This window comes from Pseudorasbora parva, chromosome 14 (assembly GCF_024679245.1).
Source record: "Pseudorasbora parva isolate DD20220531a chromosome 14, ASM2467924v1, whole genome shotgun sequence".
NCBI classification, from domain to species: domain Eukaryota; kingdom Metazoa; phylum Chordata; class Actinopteri; order Cypriniformes; family Gobionidae; genus Pseudorasbora; species Pseudorasbora parva.
Genome location: NC_090185.1, coordinates 42,930,435 through 42,953,928, shown reverse-complemented (window position 1 = coordinate 42,953,928; position 23,494 = coordinate 42,930,435). Strand labels below are relative to the sequence as shown.

Sequence of the window (23,494 nt, the reverse complement as noted above, 5' to 3'; positions counted from 1 at the left end):
TTTATTGAATGTATGTTATCATCTACAGTTCATTTTGGGTCATGGCTCATTTATCAAAATTACCATGTTCACCAGATTAGTATAATGACTGTCAGTCGTCATCCATTTAGCTAAGTAAGGTATATAGGAAATGTTTACAAGTTGCCTCACACTGTATGCAGCTTCAACTGTATAGCACCATGGTCTCAATTGGTGGGTATTGCTCTTATATACTTACAAATTTGGAGTTTGGAATTAGACATGAGTAACATTAATATTCTGTTTGGCTTTCTCACTCTACAACTCCAACAGTGCACAAGTGTTAAATCATATATATATATTTAGTGACTGCATACTGATTCCATCTTTATTTTACCTGATAATGAACTAATTAGTTAAAGTTAAGGAGGTTAATCAATATACAGTATAATTCAAGAAATTAAGATTTTTAAGGTACTCAACTTTTTTTTAAAGATTGATATACATTTTAAAATTTTATTTTGTGTAAATTAATGTGTTTAAATTTAAAATTGTGACTCAAAGCAGGTATTACACACTTTGTAATTAACCTCTGATGCATTTTGAATTAAAAAAAAAATCACATAAAATATACTCCTGAGATTAAATATCTTGATACTATGTAGGCTACTAACTAAACCACCTGGGTAGTAGAACTGAGGTCCTGAAACTGCAGAACACCGCTATATCATCCAGTTCTGTAGGTGGCGCTGTCACAAAAAACGAGGGTCCTAGAATTGCCCCAGCTAACACAGTTACGTTGTGAAGACGTAACCGGACCGGACCATATTCGTCGTAGGGACGTACCAAATAACGTTCCAGTGACGTAACTTTGTGATTCCCATAATCGTCGTGGCGACGTTATAGTGGGACGTTGCTGGAACGTGACGAGCACGTCCCAACGACCAAACTGGCACGTTGTGAGAACGTAACCTTAAAGGACCATATTCGTCGTAGCGACGTACCTAATAACGTTCCAGTGACGTAACTTTGTGATTCCCATAATCGTCGTGGCGACGTTATACTGGTACGTTGCTATAACGTGATGATCACGTCTCAACGACCAAACTGGCATGTTGTGAGGACGTAACCTCAATGGACCATATTAGTTGCAGAGACATACCAGGTAACGTTCCAGCGACGTAACTTTGTGATTCCTGTATTCGTCGTGGCGACGTTATTATGATATGTCGCTGGAACGTGGCAGGTACGTCCTAATGACCAAAATACCACGTCCACCTTTATTTGAATAATCTCACCTTTAGTCCGGGAAATGAAGATGTGCTTGGTCCATAACCTTGAAATCCACATAGAACTGATACACTCAAACATTTAATTATCTGCTGTAAAACCTTAATAATACATTTGTTTTGTTTTTAGTTAATATATTTAGGGATTATGTACGATAATAAAAAAAACGATACAAACCCCTATTAAATTGTAATAGAAAATGGCTCAAAACCACACTGCATTAATTTAATAATCAGCATTTATTCAGTGTTACTTTGTACAAATATTAAGTCAACATTTGAACAGTGTAAAGTGTTAACAAATTATGAGTACAGAAATGTAACACGTCCATTCATTAATCAAACAAACAACATAAGAAATGTAACCAATTATTAAAATATTTTATTGTCTTATTAGGGAGTAGTTAAGTATTTTCTCACTTATACTTATCAATACTCATATTGGTACTACTCTCAATAATTTAGCACAAAAAAGACATGGAAAAAAAGATTGATCAGTTTCTTTATTATTACTTTTATTTGCAGAAATGTCCTGCATGTCCTGTGAGGCACCTGCTACAAATGTCTGGTGGTGATGTGCTTTATTGCTTCACTACCTGTAGCTAAACCTGAACAATGTGACAATTACAAAAGATATGTAGTCCTTGAGCTATAGTCCTACGTTCATAAAGAGATATGTAAAAAACACTACATAGAGTCCAAGCATCTTTTCTGTATTATTGGGCCAAAATATACATCAACAGGTTTTTTTTTGTTCAAGAAAATGAGCATGATGACTTTCTCAGGAAGAATCTGAGACCCCTCATTCCTGACTGTGTCCCAGCTGTGGAAAAAGCTTCAGACAGTGTTGATGAGGCCGAGGGAGATGGAGAGCTGTGAGAGAAGAGGAAGAGGGTCTTTCTTACCCCACCAGTGGAGGGCAGGGTCTTCTGAGGATAGGATAGGAGGATGGCCTCTATATATTCACTTTGGATCTTTGTAAACTGGAAGCTGAAAAAATGGAAGCCATACTATTGTAGGTGTATTGCTTTTTGTTAAAAAGGTATAATTGTTTTTTTTTTTTTTTACTTACGTGTTCTTCCTCCTCTTCATCCTCTTCCTTATCCCGAGCTACACTGTCACATCTTCATCATTTTCTGGCAGCTGAAACAGAGGAGAACCTTATTAATGTTGCTAATCTATGTTTTTTATGCTTTTGAAAGAGTCATTTTTACTCAACAGTCACCAAGGCTGCATTTATTTGATCAAAAATACAGTACAAACTGTAATATATATTTAAAGTGATAATTCACCCAAAAATGTCAATTCTGTCATTAATTCCTCACCTTATGTTGTTCCAAACCTGTAAGACCTTTGTTCATCTTCAGACACAAATGAAAATATTTTTGATGAAATCCAAAAGCTTTCTGACCCCTCCATAGACTGCAACACAAGGCCCAGAAAGGTAGTAAAAACATTGTTAAAATAGTCCATGTGACTCCAGTGGTTCAACCTTAATGTTACGAAGCAACAAGAATACTTTTTGTGTGCAAAAATAACTTAATTCCACAATTTTGATCTAGCTTGTGCCAGTCTCCTTAAAGGGGGGGTGAAATGCTGTTTCATGCATACTGATCTTTTTACACTGTTAAAGACTTGGAATCCCATACTAAACATAGACAAAGTTTCAAAAGTTAAGGTGGACGTTTGATGGGAGTATTTCTTTGTCAAAAATACTACTTCCGGTTAGTCATAAGTTTCGGCAAGTTTTTTGAGATCATGCGTCCCCATTGACGTTAGTGGGGGCGGAATTTCCTTGTATGGGCCTTACGGACAATTCTACCGGAAGCGCGTGAGAGAGAGCGAGGGAGAGAGCGAAAGCAACAGGCTATGCCCATCAAAACGCTGGCTTGTAGGATGCTGGACAGGTGACAATTACACATAGCACATAACAATGTCACCAAAAAAGTGGGTTTTTGGTTGCCAGACCAAGACAGTCCTGCACAGATTCGCCAAAAACCCCGCGTTAAGGCAACAGTGGATGTAATTTGCTTTTCCGGATCAGCAACTGAGTTGCGCGAATGTTTATATCTGTTCGCTGCATTTCGGTGCCGACTGTTTCATAAACAAGGCCCAGCTCGACGCCGCATTTTCCCAATCGCCTAATGCTGAAGGATGGAGCAGTCCCAACGATAAAGGTCCCAACGTTAGAAGGGTGAGTGAGACTGCTTCAAATGTCTGTGTTTTTTTAGTCCGCTTACTGTCTACACAAACCACGCGTAAACACACAAACACACGTGCACAACTGCACTTCCCACATGTACACCTTCAAAGACAAAAATACGACGATATAATTCAAGTATAAATATGTAAATAACACAAGCCGCTAAGCATATTATATAGTTAGTGTATAACTTGTAACTTACCACATACAGACGTCCTGCTCTAGTCGTTTTTGCTGCTGCTCCTGTTCAACTGCAGCCTCTGGGTCTGATTCCGGATCATAGATGTATGGCTGTATCTGATTAAAAGCCATATTTTTATTTTGAATAAAGTTTTTTTCCCGCTGTTAGGGATGACGGACTCGACTCAACACACAGCGCGCTGCTGCACACGTCATTATTTAGCTCCGCTCACACGACACGCCCCCACCCGCTCGGCTTTTTTCGGAAAGACTCGGAACAGCGCATCTTTCTTATATAATTATTAAAAAAATAAAGACTTTTCGGAGATATGCAGGATGCAATGCTACTCTATAGGTACTCAAGATTGACATGACACTGACTGAAACTGAGTGTTTCACCCCCCCTTTAAAATGTCCTGGCTAATCCAAGCTTCATAATGGCAGTGAATGCTTCATTTTTGAAGTCCATAAAAGTGCATCTATCCATCATATAATTGCGCCACACAGCTCCGGGGGTTAATAAAGGCCATCTGAAGCAAAGTGGCATGTTTGTGTGAGAAAAATATCCATATTTAAAACTTTATAGACTAAAATAACTAGCTTCCAGTGGTCAGCAATGCGCGAGACAAAGGGTCACTCTTTTTAGCACAAGTCGACTCGCGTAGCCTACCGCTTATCGCCAAGCAAACCAAGCAATATTCACTGCCATTATAAAGCTTGGAAGAGCCAGGACATTTCTTTATATAACTCTGATTGTGTTCGTCTGAAAGAATAATGTCATATAACTTACACATAGGATGGCTTGCAGGTGAGTAAATCCTCACCATTTAAGAGATGTTGTCCGACAGGAGATCTGCTCCAACTCTGCTAACTTTAGATCTGCTAACTGAGATCTGCTCCAACTCTGCTAAAACCTGAGGCTGCAGGGCATCAGCATGGAAGCATCAACAATTTATCAGAGCCAAATATATAAATTATACAATGCCAGGTTTATTAAAAGGAAAGAAGCTACAGCAAAGGTTAAATGCAGAAAAGAGAAAGAATAGGTTAAAATTTTGTTAAAAATGGACAAGGTTAATCAATCACCTTTTTCAGTTCACCTGTGTTTTCTACTTCTCTTTCAGCAGCTTCCTTCAGAAATGTTGGAAACTTGCTGGGAGCTTCACCTCTGTTGTAGAGGGGTTATTTTGTCCCTTCTGAAAATCACAGAACATTTTATTATATTGTAACCAGTTTTGACTTGTTACTTTAGCTGTCTTATATGTAAATCGTCTTCCTGACACTAGGGGGAGTATGGTGCCATTTGGGTGTATATTAGCGGGGTAATGATAGAAGAAGATAGGGTTGTTTTGGGGCTAACAGCATGGTTGGTGTCGACGTGCCACTTTTGGAGTCCTGACTGGGAATCTAGTTTGATTTTCTGCTCAGTCTATGTAAGCTGTTGGTTTTCCTTTTTCATATGGTTGTTTATTACCTATGGTTCTTTAATGTGTAAATGTCTTGATTATCTGTTATGCTTGCTTGTTTGTAGAAGGACTTTTTTGTTATAGTGGAATAATCAAGGAGGAATATTTTGCATTGGAAAGGAGCGAGTTACCCTCAGGATAGCACATCCTTATCTTCCTTGGGGTCATGCAAGTCAAGACAACCAGACGAATCAGCAAGGACTTGATTCATTACGGACAGTACTGGTAACAAGTTGTACAATTGTGTATAACTGACCAGTGTTTTGACATATGTGTCTTTTATTTCCCTCTGGGTACAATGTGAGAAGTGGGGTTTGTGTCATGGGGGAGTGTGGAAGCATCTTTTGTATTCTGATTATTGCATGTGTTCTTTATTGTGTCATTTTTCAAATTATATTATCATTGAGCATCTCTTACTTGTCCTGAGTATTTTGACATACTGAGCTTAGCCAGTGGATCCCTCCCTAATATAAAATTTGTGACAAAGTGTTTTGGTTCATAATCGAGACCTAATGTTACATAGTGGTGCCCGAACAGGGACCTGTAGGCTTTTATAAACTTTTGTGCTCAGTGTATGTTTCAGATACTTTAGTATGGAAAGTGAGGCTGCTCTGGGAGAGGATGGTGCTGGTCCAGCATCTGATTTCTCATCCGAGACATTTACTACCCGAAGAGACCCATGCGGTGAGATGATCCACACATTTAGCAGCTTGTACATTGATTCCGGAGAAGAGGAGGAAAGGATCTTGGACGATATACAAGAGACAGTTCCACCTCCACCACCCCTTGAAATTGATACTGAGCACTCGGCTACACCCGTAACAAAAGTAACGGCAGTAGAGGAGCTGTCAGAACGACTAACTACACTAGAAGGTTGCTGGGAAGAGAGCAAACGGAGGATGAGTGAGTGGATTTCGCAAGAGGCGTTGGACATCAAGGTGCGAATCCTGATGGAAAAAGTTAACTACCGTTTTGATCGGGAGAGGGATAGGATGAAGGAGCAGCTGGAACTAGCAATAAGGGACTTGGGGAAATCCATGATAGATTGTTTGAAACGGAGGGATGCCCAAATTGAGCAAAAATTCAAAGGTATCCATGCTCGTGTTTCTAACTCCATCCAAACTAGCCCCAGTTGCTCTACTCCATATTCAGCCTCTCAAAATCAAGCGTATAATGTACAGAATATACCATCAATGTATTCTGAAAGTCATACCTCCTTACAGTATAATCCCCCAGTAAAGCTTGAGTTCCCTAGCTTTTGTGACGCACAGAAAGAGGATCCAGTAGACTTCATTGAGCGATGTGAAGAATACTTTGCAGTTCGCCCTCTCAGTGATGCTGAAATTATGGCTGCTCTCACTGCTGTGCTGAAAGGTACCGCCAAAGATTGGTGGCTGGCAGAACGACAACATGTAAGAAGTTGGAAGCAGTTTCGAGAAACCTTTTTGCAGTCTTTCTTAAGCGAAGATTATGAAGATGTAGCTATTAGACGATTGCAAGAGAGAAAACAAGGTGGGAAGGAATGCATACGGGATTTTGCTTACCAGTATAGAGCACTGTGTATGAAATGGAAAAGTGAGATGAGTGAAAGAGATGTTGTCCAGGCCATCGTAAGAAACTGTAACCCTCGGCTAGCTAGTCTGTTAAGAGGGACAGTGAAGGATGTCAGTGATTTGGTAAGGATTGGCACACAGATCGAAAGGGATTTTGAAGAGTCTAAGAGATATTGGAGTCAAGTTAATACGGCTGACCAAAGGAAGAAAGTCCAGTCAGCTCATTGTCTCCAAGTAGGACCTTTACATTCCAATGCGGGCATAACCCAGTCTTTGCATAACCCACCCCTAATGGGAGTTAGGACTGTTACCATTCCCATTATTTTACAAGATCGATATTGTTTAGCAATGGTTGACACAGGTAGTACACTCTCTCTCATTCAAAAGTCGACCTGGGAACGAATCAGCAAGAGCGAGACCTATCAACCCAGTGGTGGTCAAGCATTTCTTCTTGCCAATGGACAACAGCAGACGGCAATTGGAAGAGTGACTTGGACATGTGAGGTCCAGGGACAGAAAATGGAGCTATCTTTGTACATAATGAATGATGCAGATTTGACCGTTCCAATCATTCTAGGGATGGATTTCCTGATGGATTCTGGATTGATTTTAGACTTTCAGAGGTCACAATACATCATACCTGCTCGAGAAGGAAGCACTGAAGAAACTTTTCCTTTTATGCCTTATGGTTCCAAAGCAACTGTACATTTTTATATAGCATTGCCCATCCCTTCTACATCTAATGAGATCCATGTGTCCATTCAGAAACTGGTTCAACAGGCTAATGCTAGTTTTCAGTTTAAAATCCAACTGGAGAAGTTAATGTTGCAATGGCCTACCGTGTGTACTCATGAAATAGGACATTCCAACTTGGTTAAACACCAAATTCTCACAACCGATGAAGTTCCGGTAAGGAAACGACCATATAAAGTATCTGTAGACAAACAGCAGTTCATTGAATCCGAAATCAAGACTCTGCTAGACAAGAAGATTGTCAGGCCATCAGCATCTCCATGGGCGGCACCGGTTGTAGTAGTGCCAAAGAAGGATGGTAGTTTAAGACTGTGTGTTGACTATCGAGGTTTGAATGCTAAAACTTACCTCGATGCTTATCCCATGCCACAAATCCAAGATATCCTGGAATCATTACATGGTGCCACCATATTCAGTACACTTGACCTGAAAAGTGGATATTGGCAGGTAGGGATGGAACTTGACAGCATAAGGAAAACTGCTTTCGTCACGTCGTCAGGACTATATGAATTTTCTCGTCTTCCATTTGGGCTCAAAAATGCCGCTGCAACATTTCAGAGACTAATGGAACAGGCTCTGAGAGAACTGAAGGGAAAATGTTGCTTCATCTATATTGATGACGTTGTGGTGTTCTCCAAGAGTGAAGAAGAACATATCCACCATTTACATCAAGTTTTCCAGTGTTTCCATAAAGCTGGTCTGACTCTCAACTTGAACAAGTGTAACTTCATGCAACAGACTCTCACCTTTTTGGGTCATATTGTGTCAAGCAGTGGAATAAAAACAGATCCAGCAAAAGTGGAAGCCGTTGCTGCTTTTCCAACACCTCAGTCACTCAAAGACGTACAGCGATTCCTTGGACTTGCAGGGTGGTATCACCGTTATATCCCGCATTTCTCTGAAAAAGCTGTCCCTCTCCATGCACTGAAACAAAAGAAATCTATTTGGTTATGGTCAGAGCAGTGTCAACATGCATTCAACACAATAAAGCAAGACTTAACCCAAGCACCTGTGTTGACACCACCAGATTTCAGTAAAACGTTTACAGTGCAAACAGACGCCAGTGAAGTTGGGCTAGGTGCGGTGCTCACTCAGGAAACAACGGGGGAGGAAAAGGTTGTTGCCTATGCCTCACGTTTGCTAAGGGGCGCAGAGAAGGCATACTCTGTCTCCGAAAAGGAATGTTTGGCCGTCATTTGGGCTGTGGAAAAGTGGAGGCCGTATTTGGAGGGACGTTCATTTACTATTATAACTGACCATGCGGCACTGACATGGGTGTTTCAGCACCCAAAGCCATCATCACACCTTACCCGTTGGACATTGAGATTACAAGGGTTTCACTTCACAATAAAGTATCGTAAAGGTCAATGCAATGTAGTGCCTGACATCTTGTCTAGAGTGCATAAAAACCCTACTCTGCAGGAATTTGTTGCGGTAATACAAGCCCCTGATGCATTACCAAGTAACTTGCAAGTGGATCTGGCCCAAATTGCTACGGATCAACACAAAGACCCAGAGTTACAAGAACTGATTAAAGAAGCACAGTCCAAGGTAGCTGCTGATCCTACCCGCATACATAGTATGCGCTAAAGTAACAAGTCAAAACTGGTTACAATATGTTAACACGTTTTTTTTCACGCTCCCTGTTAATGTTTTTAATGTAAGTGACTTCGTCGATTAAACTTTCGTACGTTAACGTTAGTTCAATTAATTAGCCACCTTCAATGACCCATTCAATTCCCAGAAGAAGAAAAAAAACTTTATAAAACTATCAAAACCTCTCATTTACACATGTGATTCAAAGCCTAAACAAGAGATTAACTTTATAGAGTTAACGTTAGCCTCGTTAACTTAACTTACTGTTCGGAAAACGGTTGATGTGATACGGACTTTTTTCCAAAGACTCTACATTTCTATAAAGTAAATATTCAACAGAACAGAAGCGTGTCAATAACACATAAGAAATGTCAGGAAAATGTCAGTAACAGTTGTGTGTATTATTTGTGTAACTTTAAAGACAACTCACCTGAACGTATAGTGAAAACAACAACGAGAGGGAGTTTTGCGGCTTGTCAGTTGTGTTGCTGCACCGTTTCCATGGCAACTCCGCGCCGCTCCAGTGTTTGACACATCAACATCAAGAATAATAAATAATGAATTTAGAACTCATTTTGAAGTTCTATGACCCGCTCAGATGCAAAATGCCACTCCTGGCACCGCACGTGATAGTGGGACAATTGTGGCATTTTTTTTGTTAGATTTTTTATTGTTTTTGCCAATACGATTTGCAAACATGGTGGATTCATTTAAAAAAATATTTGATGAATTAAGTAAATGTCCCATATAAATCAAAATGGCATACATTTGATAATACTTGTAAATTAATAATGCAATTTGGAAAGTTATGAAGACCAGTGGGCCACGTCGCTACAACATTCTCTGTGGGATAAACACGCGACGTCTTTGAGGACGTGCCCACAACGTTTCTGGAACGTTAGCCGAGATTCTAAAACAATAGAACTTTACCACGACGTCCTTACAACGTTCTCTGTGGGATAAACTAGCGACGTCTTTTGAGAACGTTCCCACAACGTTTCTGCAACTTTAGTCAAGATTAAAAAAAAAATTGAACTTTACCACAACGTCCTTACAACGTTCTCTGAGGGATAAACTAGCGACGTCTTTTGAGGACGTTCCCACAACGTTTCTGCAACTTTAGTCAAGATTTAAAAAAAAATGGAACTTTACCACAACGTCCTTACAACGTTCTCTGAGGGATAAACTAGCGACGTCTTTTGAGGACGTGCCCACAACGTTTCTGGAACGTTAGCCAAAAATTTTAAAAATGGAACTTTACCACAACGTCCTCACAACGTTGTCATAAAGTAATGTCACGCTGACCAAATGACGACTAACTGACGACGTTGTCACAACGTACTGTGTTTGCTGGGTACATACTTTAGGGTGTCACATTTGCACGAGTAAATATGTTTTGTCCTTACTGTGGATTAAAATACGACTTTCTTCCGAATTTCTGCAATTCGTGTGGCAAAAACCTTGAGGTTTAAAAAGAGACACGACAGAAAACACCCCTCCCAAAAAACGTGACAGGTAAGTTAAGTTATGGCTATGACTAACGTTATACAACATAGCTAGCGTTAACGTTAGCTAGTGGCTGAATTTGAATCGGCCCCCTATACCCCCTATGGGACAGACATTTGTAGTGGTTCCGAAACCATAGCGGACATTATTGAGTGCACTCATTCAATCCCACATTACACCGCCATAACGAGTGTAAATTACAGCTGATGTACACACAACAGCTGTCTGACTTAACACACTCGTTCTCATTCACTCCTTCAAGTGTACTGTATTAGTGGGCTAAAGTAGGGGATAGAGATTGAGGGTTTAGGACATGGGCTGAATCCGAAATTGCTCACATCATTTGTACCGTTACACTCGTTATTGCGGTGCGGTGCAATGAGATTGAATGAGAACACTAAATAATGTCCACTATAGTTTCGGAACCACTACAAATAGCTGTCCCCTCAAATATAGTGCCCTATTTGAGGGTGCAGGGGTTTCGGATTCAGCCTTGGACTTATAAATTACCAAGAAATATAATGAATAATGTGTGAACAGCGTTGATTTTTAGTCTCTTGCATAGGTACAGCTGTAGACTCAACACCTGCGCCCAATGTGTCTGCAGAGTGGTCACTTAAAACCACAACGTGGGAAAACACTCCCCTTATTCACGGACCCTCAAATAACAGCGAAGGATCTCCTAATAATGGCTGAAAAAAAATTAAAAGACTTTAATAAAGACATGGAGGATGGACCCTACATCCTTATGTACCCAGATGGCTCTGAAGTCTTTAATGTGCCAGGGACACAAAAGCCCTTTACACTGAAAGACTACAAATCAGAAATAGGAAAGCCATATGCAAGGATAAACATGTTTATTTGCAGAAAGAAAGACTTTATAGGTTAGTTAACGAAAATTCATGCTTTGCTTATTTTAAATATAGTTACTTACCATGGTTTGTTCCATGTCTTGCAGAACAGGTTCTCAGTTCAGAATCTGACTCAGAAGTTTTCATAAGAACCCGTAAAACTGATGAATCTTCCCTGGCCGACACACTGGTAAGTTTATTAGGTCGAATTGATATTTGATAATTGTTGAAAACATACACAAAAATAAATTAATAATTTTTTGTAACAAAGCAGATAGAGCAACCAGAGTAGGGGAAAAAATACTATGGTAGTCAATGTTTGTTCTCTTTACCTGTTTTGTTACAAACATTCTTCCAAATATCTTATTTTGTGTTCAGCAGAAAAAAGAAACTCATACAGGTTTAGAACAACATGAGGGTAAGTAAATGATGATAATATTCATTTTTGGATGAACTATCCCTTTAAGGTGAATTTCAGAATTTTTTACTTAGTTCTCCTGCTCAATCATCTATACAATGGCAGCGGATTGTAGATAACATTTATGCCTTAAAAAGCACATTAAGTATTCCATGCAAGTTTGGGGTGGGAGGCAAGAAATTAAAGGGAATATTCAGCAATAGTCCCAAAAAAATGTTTTGCTCACAGTCATGTTGTTCCAAACCCATCAGACCTTCATTTATCTTCGAACAGAAATGAAGTTGTTTCGGATGAAATCCGAGAACTCTGACCCCTTACAGCAATGTAATGAACACTTTTAAAGCCCAGAGAGGAAGTAAAGACATTGTTAAAATAGTCCATGTGACTACAGTGGTTCAACCTTAATGTAATGAAGCGACAAGAATATCTTTGTGCAAAAAGAAATTTTTTTTTTTTAATTGTTATAATTGCAGTTTCAATTATAAATACAGTGCATCTCCTGTGTCATCACATGCATGTTTCATAGTGTTCACGTGAACAGACTTGGCTGCTGTAGAACTCGAAAGTGCTGCACTATTTACAACAGAAAATGCATAGGAGACTGATACAGGCTAGAACTAAAGTATTCTTATCTCTTCATCACATCAAGGCTGAATGGACTATTTTCACATGGACTGTTTTAACAATGTCTTTACTTCCTTTCTGGCCCTTCAAAGTGTAAATTAAATAGCTGTCTATGGAGGGGTCAGAGAGCGAGATTTCATCAGAAATATCTTAATTTTTTTATGAAGTAGAAGGTCTTACAGGTTTGGACAATTCTTTTTTTGGGTGAACTATCCCAAATATAAAAAGTAATTCGGCATTTCTATCTTTGTTCAAAATGTATCTATCAATTTATTGTTTGTCTTTGTAGAACATCAGACTGAAGTGCCACTTGAGGATGTGTTAATGTTTTCAACTGGCCTGACATCACTTCCACCTGCTGGAATGGCACCACAGCCATGCATTGTGTTTCTTGAAGATTCACCGTTTCCAATGGCAAACACATGCACAAACACACTAAAGTTACCACTCAAGTTAGACACATACAGTCATTTTCAGACTCAGATGGATTTCGGAATTCAGAATTCCCCAGGTTTTGGATGCTTTTAAAGGAACAGTTCACTCAAAAATGTAATTAAAGGTCACCCAAAAAAGAAAATTCTCTCATTAATTCCTCTCCCTCGTGTGGTTGGCCAGCCGCCAGACCTCCGCTCATCTTCACACACAGATGAAGATATTAGTGTTGAAATCCGATGGCTCAGAAAGGCCTTCATTGACACCAATGTCATTTCCTCTCTCAAGACCCATAAAGGCACTAAAGACGTCGTTACAAAGCCCATCTCACTACAGCGGCTCTACAATCATTGATGAAGAGAGCCACAATAGAGTTAGTGAGCAAAAAAAACTCAATAATGACTTATATAATGATGGGCCGATTTCAAAACTAAATTTAGAAACGTTGTGAATCAGCGTATTGATTCATGATTCAGATCGCGTGTCAAACTGCTGAAATCACGTGACATTGGTGATATGAATCGATTCACTGATTCATAACGGTTTGAATCTTTGTTTTGAAATCGGCCCATCACTGTATTGAGATGGGTTTTGTAACGACGTCTTCAGTGCCTTTATGGGTCTTGAGAGAGGAAATGACATTGGCGTCAATGAAGGCCTTTCTGAGCCATCGGATTTCAAGACTAATATCTTCATCTGTGTGTGAAGATGAGCGGAGGTCTGGCGGCTGGCCAACCACAGGAGGGAGAGGAATTAATGAGAGAATTTTCTTTTTTGGGTGAACTAACCCTTTAATTTATCACCCTCATGTCATTCCAAAGCTGCAAGACTTTCGTTCATCTTCAGAACACAAATGAAGATGTTTTTTTGATGAAATCTGATCAAGTTATTTTTTTGGAACCCTAAATTGAAGTCTTACGGTTTTGGAATGACATAAGGGTGAGGCTTTTTTTTTGTTTGTTGGTAAACTAACCCTATAAGTAAACTGATCAATTTACATGTTACATATTCTCAATGTAACATTCTGTTTTTTTAAATTGTAATTATACAGTCATGTTTAGTCATTCATTCTCATATTGTCATTCACATGTTCAGAGACCTGCTGTTTCCTGCATTTTGAAATAAAGTTGTAATGCTTCCTCCCAATTATCTGGCCACTGTAGCTGATTGTGTTCCATTACACATTCAACATATTCCTGGATCTTTTTATCACCACACAATTGCGTTGTCAGCCTTGACTCAGGAAAAGCACTTAACTCAACTTCTTCAACTGCAAAGCCACAGTCCCTTGATCCATACCTGAAAGAAGTTAACTATTGTAGGTTTATTGCTTTTTGTTAAAAAGGTATATATATATATATATATTTTTTTTTTTTACTTACATGTTCTTCCTCCTCTTCATCCTCTTCCTTATTCCGAGCTACACTGTCACATCTTCATCATTTTCTGGCAGCTGAAACAGAGGAGAACCTTATTAATGTTGCTAATCTATGTTTTTTATGCTTTTGAAAGAGTCTCTTTAACTCAACAGTCACCAAGGCTGCATTTATTTGATCAAAAATACAGTACAAACTGTAATATATATTTAAAGTGATAATTCACCCAAAAATGTCAATTCTGTCATTAATTCCTCACCTTATGTTGTTCCAAACCTGTAAGACCTTTGTTCATCTTCAGACACAAATGAAAATATTTTTGATGAAATCCAAAAGCTTTCTGACCCCTCCATAGACTGCAACACAAGGCCCAGAAAGGTAGTAAAAACATTGTTAAAATAGTCCATGTGACTCCAGTGGTTCAACCTTAATGTTACGAAGCAACAAGAATACTTTTTGTGTGCAAAAATAACTTAATTCCACAATTTTGATCTAGCTTGTGCCAGTCTCCTTAACATTGTAATTATTGATGTCTTTACTTCCTTTCTGGACCTCGAAAGTGTTAATTAAATTGCTGTCTGAAGATGAATGAAGGTCTTACAGGTTTGTAACAACATGAGGGAGAGGAATTGATGACAGGATTTAAAGGTTTGGTTGAACTAACCCTTTAAATTGAAAACAGCTATTTTACATTGTATTATTATTATTATTATTAATTTAATATTCCTGTGATCAAAGCTGAATTTTCAACATCAATACACCAGTCTTCAGTGTTACATGATCCTTCAGAAATCATTCTCATATGATGATTTGCTGCTCACAAAAACATTTATGATTATTAGCAGTGTTGACAACAGTTGTGCTGTTTCATATTTTTGTGTAAACCATGGTGCATTTTTCAGGATTCCTTGATGAATAAAATCCTCATATTAGAATGATTTCTGAAGGATCATGTGACACTGAAGACTGGAGTAATGATGCTGAAAATTAAGCTTTGATCACAAGAATAAACTACATTTTATAATATATTCAAATAGAACCCAATTATTTAGAATTTTAATATTATTTCAAAATATTAGATTTTACAGATTTTTTTTAATCAAGTAAATGCTATCTTGGTGAGCATTAGAGACCTTTTTCAAAGAATTGTACCAAAACCAAACTTTTGAACATTATTGTATGTTTGAGGTTTTACTTACTAGTCACATGGTGATAATGCCAGGGTTAGTTCATCCCAAAATGAAAAATATCCCATGATTTACTCACCCCAAAGCCATCCCTAGGTTCTTCAGGCGAACACAATCAGAGTTATATTTTAAAATGTCCTGGCTAATCCAAGCTTCATAATGGCAGTGAATGCTTCATTTTTGAAGTCCATAAAAGTGCATCTATCCATCATATAATTGCGCCACACAGCTCCGGGGGTTAATAAAGGCCATCTGAAGCAAAGTGGCATGTTTGTGTGAGAAAAATATCCATATTTAAAACTTTATAGACTAAAATAACTAGCTTCCAGTGGTCAGCAATGCACGAGTCGACTTGCGCTAAAAAGAATAACCCTTGACGCATGCGTATTGACGAACGCAGAAGTACAGAAATTAGAGCAAAACAAAACATAGCATGGGGGGGGGTCACCCTTTTTAGCGCAAGTCGACTCGCGTAGCCTACCGCTTATCACCAAGCAATATTCACTGCCATTATAAAGCTTGGAAGAGCCAGGACATTTCTTTATATAACTCTGATTGTGTTCAAAGGAAAGAAGCTACAGCAAAGGTTAACTGCAGAAAAGAGAAAGAATAGGTTAAAATATTGTTAAAAATGGACAAGGTTAATCAATCACCTTTTTCAGTTCACCTGTGTTTTCTACTTCTCTTTCAGCAGCTTCCTTCAGAAACGTTGGAAACTTGCTGGGAGCTTCACCTCTGTTGTAGAGGGGTTATTTTGTCCCTTCTGAAAATCACAGAACATTTTATTATATGTTAACACGTTTTTTTTCGCGCTCCCTGTTAATGTTTTTAATGTAAGTGACTTCGTCGATTAAACTTTCGTACGTTAACGTTAGTTCAATTAATTAGCCACCTTCAATGACCCATTCAATTCCCAGAAGAAGAAAAAAACTTTATAAAACTATCAAAACCTCTCATTTACACATGTGATTCAAAGCCTAAACAACTTTATAGAGTTAACGTTAGCCTCGTTAACCCTTTCGCACGTACGTTCTTAAAAATAAGACTGGCAGCCTGGCGTGAGTTTTTTTATTGCGACCGTTATTATGCAATGACATGCGTTCTAATTTCCATGGTAACACACATCAACCTTGACACGTGAGTTTTTGCAGTGACGCAGTCACAATGGCGCTCGTGGTGGATGACCGCGTGCAGGTGAGCGCTCTATGAATGTTTTGCTTTATTTTTTTAATTCAAAACCTTTCACATTATTTGTTAGCGTGTACACACTATGGTTGACATGTTTATGTTGCTATTTTTTCCCCACTGCTTTGAATTTCGCTTGCACACGGCATTTTGCATCTCCCTCACAACATCCGCGTGTCAAATGGTGAGTATATTTTAGTTTTTTTCCTCCTATTTTGGAGCACATATAATTATTTACAAACATGCAATAAATATGAATAAAGATATTTAAAAAATTCTCTTGTAAAACGAACAGTACTCAAAAATGTGGACGTTCAAATGTCATGTTTGTCATTTTGCACATTGCAAATATGCTCCGTGCATTCGGTAAAGTTATTAGGGTTCAGTTGGCTTGATACGTAACATGAATATATTATTTGTTTTAGTGTTTATATTGTTACTGAGTTTCATATTTCACTAGCAAAGCAGAGAAAAGCTATATGGTCACGCCTCACTGACTATTAGCTTGCATATAGTTTAAGTTACATGATGTCAAATGCATACATGATGACCTTTTCTCTGCTTTGCTAGTCAGAATGTGTTGTATAAGTTTAGCATAATTAAAACGTATGTCTTTTGTTAAAAAGAAATTGCAAAATGTACACATTTCATTCATGTTTTATTAAATCTCCTCAATTTAAGCTAAATGTTTTTTTGTTTAGACTATTATACATATATACACTTTCTAATAAAATTACAAAACAAATTATAAATATAATTGCAATGAACAACAATCAAAATAGTATTATAAACAAAACAATAAATATACTGTTCTCCAGCAGCCCTCTCATCAGGTTCGTCTTGAATTGCAGGGAAGTGATTTCCTTTCCTACTCACAGTAGAACAAATCCATAGGGCGTAAGGAAGAGGATAGAATAGTATGTGACAGTGTGATCTGTTTATTATTGTACATTTGTTTATAGAGGGTATGCATGTGACCTCACCGTCAGCTGGCATGTAAACACCTTATATCTTATACCTTAATCGCAATATTGCCTCTCTGACCAAAGTGCATGTGCGCGGACATATACGGATGCTGTGCGTTGTTCACACAACTTCATGAATGAACTCTGTGACATTATTCTGAAGTTTTCTCTTCTCCAAATCACTAAACACTGTCAACACAACCCGCTGTGCAGTCTCTGCTCCTTATCTTCATCCAGATGGAGAGAACGTGACGACAACGTAGGCCAACCCGGCATTGCGATGTTCATCAGGGTGCTGAATAATATCTTGTACAGCCATAAAGATGTATTTTGAATTGCTAGCAGATTTAAACAATGGCCAGTAACATGCATGATGTATGCCTATATGAGTGTGGTATAACTTATTAGCAAATAATAAAAACTATTAGAAGAGAGATTTAAAAAAAACCTGTTATAATTTAATTAATTCTTTATTTAGTTATAATTGAATTAAAATATTTTAGTTATAATTAAATTAATTTATGGACTGACACAATCTGTTCAGTAAACCACTGTTTAAAAAAAAAAAAAAAAAAAAAACTATTTTATATTTAGTTTTCTCTCCCCTGCTGTACCGAACCGTGACTTCAGAACCGAGGTGCATACCAAACCGTCAGTTATGTTTACCATTACACCCTTAGTATATTGTATTTATTTAAAGCATTCACAGGCAAATTTGATTTATGTATTTTACTGGTTTCAAAATCAGGCATGTAAAAATGCCAGGAAATGTTCTTGTCAATATCCATGGATCACTGGATCTTTGGTAAGTTTTAAGCACCACTATATCAAGTCTAAGCTTTAGTTTAAACTGAAACTTGTTTACTCGTTGTTTACACCGGTTCCCCTATTAAATCCAGTCACGCAGCAGCTCTTTTGCCACTCACTCAGGAAAGTGACATCCATGCATACCCTTTATAACACTTTTGTTTACATTAATTGAAAATGTGATCAATTTTTTTTATCTTGTTTATATTCTTTGATTTATAGAAATATCTTACCAGTAATTTGCCGGTAGACAATGTGGCTGTTCAGTAAAACTGTGTCAAGTAGGTGAAAGAAGATATTTTTGTACCACTTGGTAGACTTTCTGGTGCATTCAAGAAAACCAGTCATCATGTCCGCTTTGTCAACTGCTCCCATCTTTTTGTTGTACACCAGCACACAGACTGGCTTCATCTTGGCTTGCCCAGTGATGTGATCCAGCTTCCCTGTGGCTGCCATACCAGTTGGGTGGACAGTGGTAAGGACATGGACGTCTCTCTTATCATGCTATTTGACTGCCAACTGTGATCCATTTTCCTTGAGTTCCACATTACCCTTTGTCATTCTACAGGCGAATGTTGGCATCCCTTTGCGGTTTGCACACACAGTCCCACAAGCTCCAGTGCCAAGAGACAAGGTTCTGGAAAAGTGTGGGACTACTGTACCAGTTATCCACATAAAGGACATGACCCTTTCTGAGGTAAGGTCCTAGTAGTGTCATTACAACAGACCCAGAAATCCCAAGTCCTTGGTGGTGTTTTATGGCACTGGTAGATCTGGAGTAAATGATCATGTCCTGCACATAACCAGTGAGCACATCACACAAAACAAAAAACTTGACCCCAAATCTGTGCCGTTTAGATGGAATGAACTGACGAAATGCCAGCCTGCCTTTCCACTTCATCAGAGATTCATCAACACACAGATCCCGGTATGGCACAAAAATGCGATGAAAGGAGGAGGTGAGAGCAGTAAAAATATTTCTGATTTTTTTCAGAGGGTCATTTAAAACTGCTGTTGCATTGTTTGAACAGTGAAGACAGCAGAGGAGCAGAAGGAATCGGTCCTGTGAAAACAAAGACCCGAAAAATGGTGTCAAGAGCATGGGGTCTGTGCTCCAGTAATCCCGAGCTTGAAGGTTCGGGGGAAGGTCTTCATCACTGTCACTCTCTGCCTCACTGTCAAAATTCTCCTCATCAGAATTAAAAAAAACTCCTCTATTTCCTCACTTGTCAGTTGTCTTCTTTTGAAAAAATTGTCTTGCTTTTTCTCTGAAGTAGTTAAAAACTGGTAAATTGTATTAAAATTGTGTCTGCAGTGGGTACCAACGTGAGCGTGAGGTAACAGTGACATAACTTGTCAGCAGGAAAAAATGCTTGCAATGCATGTTTTACATTTAAATTTATGCATTTGGCAGACGCTTTTATCCAAAGCGACTTACATTGCATTTTAAGGTACACATTTTACATTTTTGTCAGTTTTTGCTTTCCCTGGGAATCGAACCCATGACCTTGGCGTTGCTAGCACTATGCTCTACTGTTTGAGCTACAGGAAAGGTTTTATTTTATTATTTTTCATTAAAATATTTTCAAACTTGTAAAAACTGCTGTTCACTCTATCATCTCTTTTGGTTCGGAGGATTTGAACGGCTACAGGATGTCCTGTTAGAACATGAAGTCTCACACCAGTCTGGACTTCAAGATGCTTTATTGAACAAATGTTGGTGTATGTGGTCGTGTGTGTGTTTAATCAGCTGCACGCACGCACACACAATCCACACAGCCGTTGTTAATGACACTTCTGACTAACTTTAAATGTTCATAAACTATATACCAGCCCATCTCTGCTTCCTCACTCATTGCTTTCTTGTTGACAACTCCGTGGAAAGTTTTGGAGCGGTCCAAATCACGGACAGAGGTGGGGGAGTTTGGAAGAGTCCATTTGTGAAGGGTGGCCTTTTTTACAGCCGCCCCCAAATTCGCAATGTGAATTTGCACAATTAAAAGGCCTTATCAAGTATTGGAATATCACTCAGGCAAGGGAGGTAGGCTGATGATTTTGATCGCTGGCCTCAAGTAAGTTCTATCCTTCACTTTGATTTCAGCTGATCTGACCCGATTATCTTTTCCTGGGTAAACCTGTGTAATCCTTCCGACCGGCCAAAGTGCGCGAGGTAGCTGTTGGTCCACAATCATAACGGTTTCACCTACTCGTAGATTTTCCTTCTCTGACATCCATTTCTGTCTGGTTTGAAGACTAGGTAGGTAGTTACATATGAATTGCCTCCAAAAGTGGTCAGCTAACAGCTGACTATGCCTCCATCTCCGTTTGCTAAGGATTTCCGAATCCTGGTATGTCACTTGAGGAAGTGAGGCATCCCGCCGCCCCATCAACAGGATGTTGGGTGTAACTGGATCTGGGTCGGCGATGTCGGAAGATGTGTAGCCAATTGGTTTGGCATTAAGTATACCCTCTATTTCAATGAGAACAGTCCGCAATACTTCTTCAGTGACTGTCTGTGCTCCGAGGGTCACTTGTAGGGCTGTTTTCAGGGATCGAATTTCGCGCTCCCAGCATCCACCGAAATGTGGTGCACAGGGTGGATTTAAAGTGAACTCAATTTGCTGGCTTGCAAGTTGAGCCTGGAGCTCAGGCTGAAGAGCTGCAAAGGCCTCCCTAAGTTCCTTTTCCCCACCTTTGAAATTCGTACCTTGATCTGAAAGGATTTCAGAGGGTTTTCCTCGCCGTGCAATGAAGCGACGAAGGGCCATCAGGAATGAATCACTGTCCATACTTGAGAGGAGATCAATATGCACTGCACGTGAGGTCATACACTTGAAAATGATCCCCCAGCGTTTTTCATTTCTTCTCCCCACCTTTATGAGATAGGGACCAAAGCAATCTATCCCAGTAGAATAGAAAACTGGCTGGTGAATTCTCAACCTGGCTGGTGGGAGGTCTGCCATTCTGGGGGGATGCGGGTTGGCCCGCCATTTCTGGCAATCACTGCATTGGCGTTGATGATGTTTGACTGCTGCTCGTCCTCTTAATACCCAGTATTTCCTCCTGAGTTCTGAAAACACCCTCTCCGGTCCAGGGTGGTGCAGGCGATAATCATAGTCTTTGATGATCAACTTGGTGAGTGGGTGATGTGGGTCAAGGACGATGGGGTGGATGTTATCCTCTTCTAGCGGACTGATCTGTCTGAGACGACCACCAACTCGAATGAGATTGGTGCCATTATCTAGTTCAGGGGCTAGACACAGCAGTCGACTACTGCTTGGCAATGGTTTATCAGCTTTCAAGTGCGACATCTCATCTGGGAATGATTCCTCCTGGATCTGACGGAGGGCTGTGAGCTCAGCTTCTTTATAGTCCTCTGCAGTAGCAATTGAGGAAGAGCTCTCATTCGATGGTGGTATGAGGGCCTTTAGGTAGTCAGTGAAGGTGGAAAATTTATGAGGATCTGGTAATGACTGAGCAGAAGTTACCATTCCACAGAAGTTTGACCTTTTCAGTTCACTGTCTTGGGTTACGTGGGCAAATGGCGGCATTTCTGGCCAGCTGGCTGGTGTCTGACTGAGGAATGCTGGACCTTGATTCCATCGGCTGTCTTTGGTGAGATCAGAGGGAGATCTTCCTCTTGTAATGGCATCCGCTGGGTTGTCGCTTGACTGTACATAACGCCAGGTATCAGATTCAGTTAAGTCCTGGATCTCTGCCACTCTGGTCCCCACAAAAACCTTAAAGCGACAAGACTCTGATAAAAGCCAGGTCAGTATTGTAGTGGAGTCTGACCATAGTGTGATGTCGTTGAGTGGTAAGGTTAGCTCTGTTTTCAGGACTTTAGCCAGCTGTGCCCCTGTGAGTGCTGCACACAGCTCAAGACGTGGAATGCTTTGTTGTTTCTTGGGGGAAACACGGGACCTAGCGGTTACAAAGGCCACCTCCACTTTACCTTGAGGATTCTCTGTTCTTAAGTACGCCACAGAGCCATAGGCCTTCTCTGAGGCATCACAAAAGATGTGAAGCTGCCTGTTACTAGTGGAACAGTCCAGTTCTTCGCTACAATAACATCTGGGCAAAGTGATGTGCTGCAGGTCTTCCAACTCGCTCTCCCACTGTTTCCAAGAGTCTAATAGGTTCTCTGGTAGTCGTGGGTCATCCCACTCTCTTTTTTTGTCCCACAACCTTTGCACTATTACCTTAGCTCGAGTAGTGAAGGGAACAATGTAGCCAAGGGGATCATATTGGCTAGCAAGTATTTGGTAGATACTTCGCATGGTGGGCACTTGACAGTCAGGTTTGCGTCGTTTGTAGGAGAGTGTGTCTGATTGACAATTCCAATGCAGGCCAAGCGTTGATTCCTGGACATCTTGGTGGCCTTCACAGAGCCAGAGGATGCTGTTCTGAGACTGAATATCGAATGGCAGATGGCTGATAACCGAAGGGTCATTACTGGCCCACTGTCGTAGCTCAAAGCCACCAGATGCCAGGAGGCTGTAAAGTTTGTCAACTAGATTCTTGGCCGTTTTAGGGGAATCAAAGCTCTGAAGGCAATTGTCAACATAGAATGACTTCTCTACAGAAACCCGTGTGTCCTCTCCAGGCTGACTGTGATCTAGAACATGTTTCTGTAAAGCAAACGAAGCACAACATGGACTGCAAGTGGTCCCGAACGGCAGCACCTGCCATTCATAGACATCAGGGAGCCTATCTCTTTGCATATCTCTCCAGACGTATCTCAGCAGTGGTTTATCCTTTGGCAAAAGGCGCACCTGATGGAACATGCCACGGATGTCACTGCTGATGGCAATAGCGTGTTCCCGGAAACGCAGAAGGACTGCCAGAAGTGATGGACCAAGTGTTGGACCAGGTAATAGGAGCTCATTCAGATTGTGCCCTTGGTATGAGAATGAACAGTTAAAGACTACCCTGTTCTTCCCATTATGCTGCACTATGTGGTGTGGAATGTACCAGGCCTCTTTTGTTCTGTCCACCTGCTCCTGTCTAAGTTTGACAACATACCCAGCCTGCACTAGCTTGGCCAGCTCCTCTTGGTATGCTGCAGCCAGATCAGGGTCCCTTTCAAGACGTTTCTCAGTTCCCCTCAGCTGTGGTAAGACCGCTTCCTTACGTGCATAGAGA

General features: G+C 39.9%; 3 long non-coding RNA genes across 12 annotated transcripts; 2 read left to right on the top strand and 1 right to left on the bottom strand.

Moving 5' to 3' along the window:
- Positions 1-1,702: 1,702 nt before the first annotated feature.
- Positions 1,703-9,530, bottom strand: LOC137040647 (uncharacterized). Of its 3 annotated transcripts, none has more exons than XR_010897952.1 (5): positions 9,429-9,530; positions 9,263-9,315; positions 4,717-4,826; positions 2,320-2,390; positions 1,703-2,237 (listed from the first exon to the last, which is right to left on the bottom strand). It is a non-coding gene; the product is annotated as an uncharacterized lncRNA (long non-coding RNA). The 3 variants fall into 3 exon arrangements; XR_010897951.1 differs by adding an exon at positions 2,573-2,669 and having other exon boundaries at positions 9,263-9,518; XR_010897950.1 differs by having other exon boundaries at positions 9,263-9,518.
- On the top strand, positions 4,949-5,507 carry LOC137040649 (uncharacterized). Its single transcript, XR_010897954.1, has 2 exons — positions 4,949-5,063; positions 5,162-5,507. It is a non-coding gene; the product is annotated as an uncharacterized lncRNA (long non-coding RNA).
- A 6,875-nt stretch (positions 9,531-16,405) lies between the features above and the next one.
- LOC137040646 (uncharacterized) lies at positions 16,406-19,570 on the top strand. 8 transcript variants are annotated; one of them, XR_010897949.1, is made up of 6 exons: positions 16,406-16,586; positions 16,777-16,943; positions 18,572-18,630; positions 18,743-18,824; positions 18,918-19,046; positions 19,208-19,570. It is a non-coding gene; the product is annotated as an uncharacterized lncRNA (long non-coding RNA). The 8 variants fall into 8 exon arrangements; XR_010897946.1 differs by having other exon boundaries at positions 16,777-17,494; XR_010897943.1 differs by having other exon boundaries at positions 16,777-18,630; positions 19,208-19,277; positions 19,381-19,570.
- The last annotated feature ends 3,924 nt before the right edge of the window (positions 19,571-23,494 follow it).